General features: G+C 37.4%; 1 protein-coding gene across 2 annotated transcripts in view; it reads left to right on the top strand.

The window, feature by feature from the left end:
• The window catches only part of LOC136699167 (dedicator of cytokinesis protein 7-like), a 66541-nt gene that overhangs the window by 4150 nt on the left and 55237 nt on the right, over positions 1-7154 (top strand). For both annotated transcript variants that reach the window (XM_066673650.1, XM_066673648.1), the window contains exon 2: positions 3113-3157. The gene's annotated coding sequence lies outside the window, so the exon portion shown is untranslated. The remainder of the gene's footprint in view (positions 1-3112; positions 3158-7154) is intronic.

Here is a 7154-nt window from a genome sequence, read left to right as displayed (position 1 = left end):
AAATGTCTCCAAATTTTAACTGGATTAGCGAAAGTGCTACAAATCAAACAACTCGATTTATAAATCAGTTTCTGTGGTAACAGTGAATAAAAACGTACAGACAAGTAAATCTTCAGCCACTTACAAAAAACAGTTGTTTTTTCCCCCCTGAAACACACTATTACACCTTAAAAGACACTTAGCTTCTGAGTGTAAACAACCAGAGAACTATGTTTACCCACAATCAGAGACATTCCCTTTAACTGCAGTAAGGCTTTTAAAGCAAGTACATTTAACATGATAATGGAAGATTTATAAAGTATATATTTGTATATGAACTTTAAGTGGAAACTGTCGATTTAATGACATAGCATTTTAAAAACAGTTGTACTGTGGACATAGGAAAGAGAAATCTACAGCACTTAAAGATTCTTGAAAAAGATTCATGGTTCATTCTAGTGCTGGCTGATATGAGCAAAAATTAATATCACGATTTATTGTACCAATTTACCACAATTAGGACTGATGAACAATTATTTAGTTTTTGCATTTCTTACTCTCATAGTTCAGTGACTCCAGTATGCTCCAGTACTAAAGCTGGGATATTTTTTCTAATGTTGCTGGGAGCTTGTTCTTTTCTTTTTTGAGCACTGTTCATATCTGGTGTGTGATTTTTTTTAGTCAGTGTTTACATTTGACTTTTTTGTTTATTGTCTTCTTAATTAATGTCAAAACACAACACGTCCAAACCAGAGATGCGTTTTTTTCTTTGGGACGAGCTGCTCGAGTCGCTCAGTCGGTCTCTGCGTTTAGGGTCTCCTCCATGTTGCTTCCTTGTGGCAGATCGGAGCAGAATCATGTGACTACTGTGTGGTAATGTGGTTTAAAAAGGACAGTACATGAACATACAGTGGGGACATAACAGAATAATAAAAAAAAGTGAAAAAAAAATCATATAATCGACATAGACAATATTATGTCACTTAGAAGTTCTGAATGTCAATTTTGATTAATTTTCGATTAATTGCCTGTTCATTCATAAGTTTAGACAAATATGTCTGATTGCAGGCAATATTTTTTGTTTATTCTGCATTTTACATTATGAATACTGTGTGAATCCCTGTATGAAAGCTTGTAAGTAGCACATTACTTTTAGACATATTGTCTTCATAGACTTTTGTATTATGCTTGAAACATATATGAATGTTTTATGTTAACAGAGACACGTTTATGCATGTTCTGCTCTTATTAATAAGGACCATGTGGCCTAATGCCTGGATTATTGATTTCTGTTCTTTGTCATCTGTTTTCTTTTAATATTAGCACAACAAAGGATTGCTAGTTTGGTGCATGTTTAAAGCTTTTATGATGAGCATGTTAAAGCAAATGATTGTCAGTGGTTATACAGGTAAATATTAAAATAAATTATATTCATATTTTACTTTTATTGTGCAGTATAATTTGAAAGATGTATGACTTTACAGCAAATTCTGTGAGCAAAAATTTATTATTAAGAGGAGATCAAAATTTTTAATTCTAGGGTCTCCCATTATTTATTATGAACCCGTCTAGGAATCTTCTTACAAAGTAAAGTGCATATGGATATATAGCAAGTTTGTTCTAATGTTTTCACCATTCATTAATTATTATGACTTGTTTCACCTACTCAGGCACTTTACATTTTTGTTAATTAATTAATTTATTTTTAATTTATTTTCATGGAATTGACCTAATAATGTTGGTTGACCAATGTTTTTTTTTTAATACCCACTGCTGTTGCCATATAATATGAATTCTTAAGTTCGTTTTCCAGTAATTTTGTGCATTACAAATATAATTCTTTTATATAATTACATAGTCATTATCATTGTATTGTAGGCACAGTGAGTCAGAGGCACAATTAGTAGCAATATTAAAATTACAACTAATACCACAGAGTGTTCCTCGTTGGGTGCTCATTTGAAGCAGCCGAACACTGATTACAGTAGCTGTCATCTCTCCCTCCCCCCACATCCTTCCCCTTCCCTTCCTCCTCCTCCTCGGCTCTCTGAGTGGTGGGAGCTCACTGAGACAGGCTGTTTGGTCTCATCTATAATGCATTCCCAGCCCCGGGACATGATGTGTGACAAATGACCTATTTCTGCACAGACCCCCACCGGGCCTTGACCTCAGGGTGTATGTGTTTGTGTGTCTGTGTGTGTGTGTGGTAGGGTGCATGAGTATTGCGTGTGTGTTAGTGTGCTTGTGTCTACTGTTGATGAGGACAATGATGGAGATAATAATGATGATGTGAGCATTCACATGTGTGCATGCTGAAAGTGCATGTTCACTTGTGTTTATTTCAGATGGAATTGGTGGAGTTGTCACAGAGAAGTTGGACACCACTCTAGTTCTGGCCAATGCAGCCCTTCAGTATAAAGTTCATGTTTTCAGTCTCATTTGTATTCGGTATTTATTCACTCGGAATTTATCAGGGTTATACTGAAGCTTCACTAACTAAAAATGAAATGAATATGTTGTGTATAAATCTCTTGCCATTATTACAGCTTCCACACTTTTTGGGAGAATTTCTTTCAGGTTCTATCCACTACATTAAGTTCACTTGCACTTTTTGTATTCAGTTTAGATTATTTATATTCTTTTGTATTTATTGCATTGTTATAGTCCACAATAAATAGATTATAGATTCTGTCAGACCCATAGCTTGATTTTCCCAAATTCTCATAGATGGAAGCTTTATGTTCTGTTTATAGGATGGTGTTATGTTTGGAAGTCTATCATTTTCTTTGTATCATTTAATAATCCCTTGAAAAAATTACTCATTTTCCTTTTCCCTAATGCAAATTAAACCTTATAATCTAAAAACCTCCTTAGAAAAATCTCCTTCTGCATGTAAGCATGGAATTTGTATGGCAGCTGAACTGTGTTTCAGTAGTTGTTTATGTGGATGTTCGTGTTTCTTTGAATGGAACATAATGCCATGAAGACTGGTGTAATTAATTGGTTTTAGCTGGGATGTTTTGGAAAATTAAGGGACAGGTTAAATACTAATAGATTAGTATTTGGTGTTGGAGGGATATTTTATTAATTTTATGTTTAATTTATTTTCTGTTTTGCTTCTTTTTTTTCACAGAAAATGGAGGGTCACTACATATAGTCCATTTGCCCAATTAAACAGGTATACAGTTGTTTCTGCACTACATATGATTGCATATTTTTACACACCTCCTAAGTTTAATTAGAAGTTGGTTGCCTTTTACTTCTCCTGATCTCAGGCAATCTTCCTCTCTAAAATAATTTCAGATAGAGATTAGATTCATGAGTCCATAAAACCTTACTCCACATGAAGTGCAGTGTTGGTGGTCTAGAGCAAATAATTTATTCCTTTCTCAGTGAAAGCTTCTTGACAAATACACATCATTTCAGATCTCTAGTGATGCCATATTAAATTAGATTAGATTAGAGTCTAACCAGAATTGCAAACAACAGCAATTGCAGGATACACAGTAACTACAGTAAATACAGGTTATGTGACTATATTAATGTAATATATTATATAATAATATGTATATAATAGTCTAACATGATATACAGATATGTGGGTAGGAACTGTGAATACACAATTGAATGTACTATATACATGATATACATAAAGGTGTGCTAAAGACATATATACAGATTAAAGTGTTATGAACTTACTTGATGGATGGATGTGTGAATCTTAAAATATTATCTTCGTAAGTTGGGAGGATGGAAAGCAAACTCTTCACTGCATTATATCCACTATGTGGCCAAATGTTTGTTGGCTCCTGCTCCAAAGGTCTTCTTCTGAAAATAAGAATATCAATAGGAATGTCTCTCATTGCCACTACTCTTTTAGAAAGGCATTACCCTAAATTTCCTTAGGGAAATTTCACTCAATTCAGTAACACTTTGACCCCTTTAACCCACAACTGGCATCGGACATGACTTTAAACTCATGTGTGGTTGTTCCAAGGTGGCCCTGTCTATTGAATGATGATATGTCAGCTGTGTGTGCAGTGTCAGCGTCGTACCAGCATCAGAAAGTGATACACCTAAAGCAGAAATTAAACATTTGCAGCCTGAATAAAACCTAATATCTGTAAAAAATGTATCTTTACATGTGAAGGAAAATGTGTATTTGAATGTACTTTATTAAAGTTTAATTATATTCATAAATATAATAATATTTACATTGGTCAATTCACAATCTCGCATAGGGGTGTGAAAATGTTTGTGTGCGTGTATATGTGTTAAGGGGGGAGGGGAGGGGGTGTTGGCTTTTGTGGTCTAGTTTGAACAGCCCCCATCCTCTGCTTCCTCAGCAGTGTCCTTGTCTGACCTTGTAGAGTCTCTGTTCGTCCACTCCTTAAATAATCATATCAGTGATTATACACATTGCTGATAGTCGCTGTTCAGGTAACAGGGAGCCGAGTCGCCGGGGTTGCGAGTGGGAGGTTTTGTTGGCGTGCGAGAGCACTGCAATTTCAAACCTACTTTCAGACACCGCTTTATGTATGGACAGTATAGAGGCAGCCGCACTCACATCGACAGAAGGCCTAGTGCCTGTTCCAGCTGATGTGTTCCTGCCCAGAGAAATCTGCTGAGATGAGTAGGTGGTTAGATGTGTCTGGGTTGGGTAAACAAGAATGTTAACTGCTTCATGTCGTGTCAGAGAAACTAGTTGGGTTTGTGCATTACTGGGTTAGGAGTTAGCACAGAGTTAGCACAGAAGGAGTATGGGAATTGCCTTTTGATGTCATTTTTTTTACATTTTTCCTAATATTATGATGTTTTGTTATTGTTTTTATTGTTTTAATTAGCTGAGATTTACACAGAATGATGCATTATTAATGTGTTATTATTTATGGATACAAAACTGGTTTTGGCCAATTTTTGCTTACAATAAACAGTGAACATTTGGTCAGTTTTGTTATTATGGCTACTGGTATATTTATGAATGACATAATGTGGCCAGTATTAGGGATGTAACAATACAATATAATAAATATTGACATGGATATGCATTTCAGTTATATCGTTTCACATTTTGGCTAGCACATTGCTAGTATGTTAGTAGTGTGCCAACTTGGGTCTAGCATTGCTTTGTGTCTAACAATTAGATATAAAAATCATAAAAAACCGTGGCACAGCAGGTAGTGTCGCAGTCACACAGCTCCAGGGAACTGGAGGTTGTGGGTTCGATTCACACTCCAGGTGGCTGTCTGTGAGGAGTTTGGTGTGTTCTCCTCGTGTCTGTGTGGGTTTCCTCCGGGTGCTCCGGTTTCCTCCCACAGTCCAAAAACACGTTGGTAGGTGGATTGGTGACTAAAAAGTGTCCGTAGGTGTGAGTGTGTGAGTGAATATGTGTGAGTGTGTGTGTGTGTTGCCCTGTGAAGGACTGGTGCCCCCTCCGGGGTGTATACCCACCTTGTGTCCAATGATTCCAGGTGGGCTCTGGACACACCGCGACCCTGAACTGGATAAGCGGTTACAGATAATGAATAAATGAACGAATAAAACATTATGAACCCAATTTTTGGAAAATTATAAGAATCTGTGATTTTGTAGTTTCTGTTCTCCTGAAAATAACTAAAAAATGAAAGTATTCCCTATGTTGTTACAGACTAACTTCATTGTATTTTAAGAATTTAAACCAATTTGATGGCTGCTGTACACGCAACAATTTGGAACAGGGATGTTCACCACTTTTACTTTTTTGTAATTGTTGGAGAACTGAGGATAGTAATTGTTGCAGTTGTGCAAGAAGAATGTTTCTTGCTTTTTGCATGATTTTAACTGTTCTGCTGTCAGTGTTTGCATTGTTTGATCCTTGTCTTCATGATGTCCTAAAGTATGTCTAAGTATGTCTTGCCTGGCTGAAATAACCACGGACTTTCCAGAAAAAGTCATTGACAGAGAACTGAGAAATGTAGGTTTGGCAACAAGCTGAAACATGGACTCATTGGAACATAGCATGTTTCCACTGTCTTTGGCTCATCTGAGCTTAGTGCAGGCCCAGAGACATCAGCAGTGTTTGTGCATAGATTTAATTAATGTCTTTGTTGATGCTGCAGCAGACTGTGTTAAGTGAAAACATTTTCCCAAATACTATGGCTACTTTTATCACTGTACCATATGATGGTTTCTCATGCAGTGCTGTCTGAGAGCTGGAAGGTCAGGCACGATCAGCAGTGGGATCTGGCCTTGCTCTACGCAGGCTGAGATTACTCAAGATTCCCTGATTCCTTTCTCAATATTGTATACAGTGGATGGTGAAAGACCTAAATACTTTGTCATTCTCACACAGTTTTTGGCACATACAAGCGCTTAAAGGTCAAGTTTTTCATGTAGCTTATCAAATAAATAAAAGGGTGTCCTGTGATTTTTGACTTACCCTGTATTTTATTTCTTATGTCCATTTAGCCTACACAGGCTGGTTTCAGGTTTAAAAAAGTTGTAATGGTACATATCTTAATTTTGATGTTAATCTCCTTTTGAAGTTCTGAAGTACACTATTGCCTCGTGGATGCTGATTGTTTGCATCATTGTAGGAAGTCTTATACTCTCTCTCTCTCTCTCCCTCTCTCTCAGTATTGTCCTGCAGCCCTGCCTCAGTCCATGTCTGAATGTGGGCCCTGTCTGATTTTTTTTTTTTTGTACATAATTGCCTTACATAAGTAGCCAGCTCAGCTCAGAGCTTGGATGATATTAGTGGCGATGAATATTGCATGAGGAAAGCTCTCGTTAAGCGTTAATAAGAGGCTGGAGATGGCAAGGGCTCCCGCTGTCAGGCTGTCTTAACGCCACACACTCCTCCAAACCACACCCTCCCACCATCAAACCATCACACCATCAAGCCCTGACTCTCTTCAGCCCCTAACGTATGCCCGGATGGGGATTCTTCATGCCATTCTGGGGCAACAAGAAAACAGCAGACAAGTGCAAGAGATGGGTTTAGCCATTTGCCGCGGGTGTTTCAGTGGGCTTTGTGAGGAGGGTTTTAAAAAAAGGCCACTTGCTGCACAAAGAGCCAGGTTCATACACCCTGTGTCTCTCTCTCTGTGTCTCCCTCTCTCACTTTCTCCCTTGTTCACACTTTATGTGAATAAACAAGCTTAATTGCAGAGGCTCATTAAGGGCGCTGGCAGGCA

Source organism: Hoplias malabaricus, chromosome 6, assembly GCF_029633855.1.
Source record: "Hoplias malabaricus isolate fHopMal1 chromosome 6, fHopMal1.hap1, whole genome shotgun sequence".
Classification (NCBI taxonomy): domain Eukaryota; kingdom Metazoa; phylum Chordata; class Actinopteri; order Characiformes; family Erythrinidae; genus Hoplias; species Hoplias malabaricus.
Note: the sequence above shows the minus strand (reverse complement) of the source record. Positions and strands in the feature narration are given on the sequence as shown.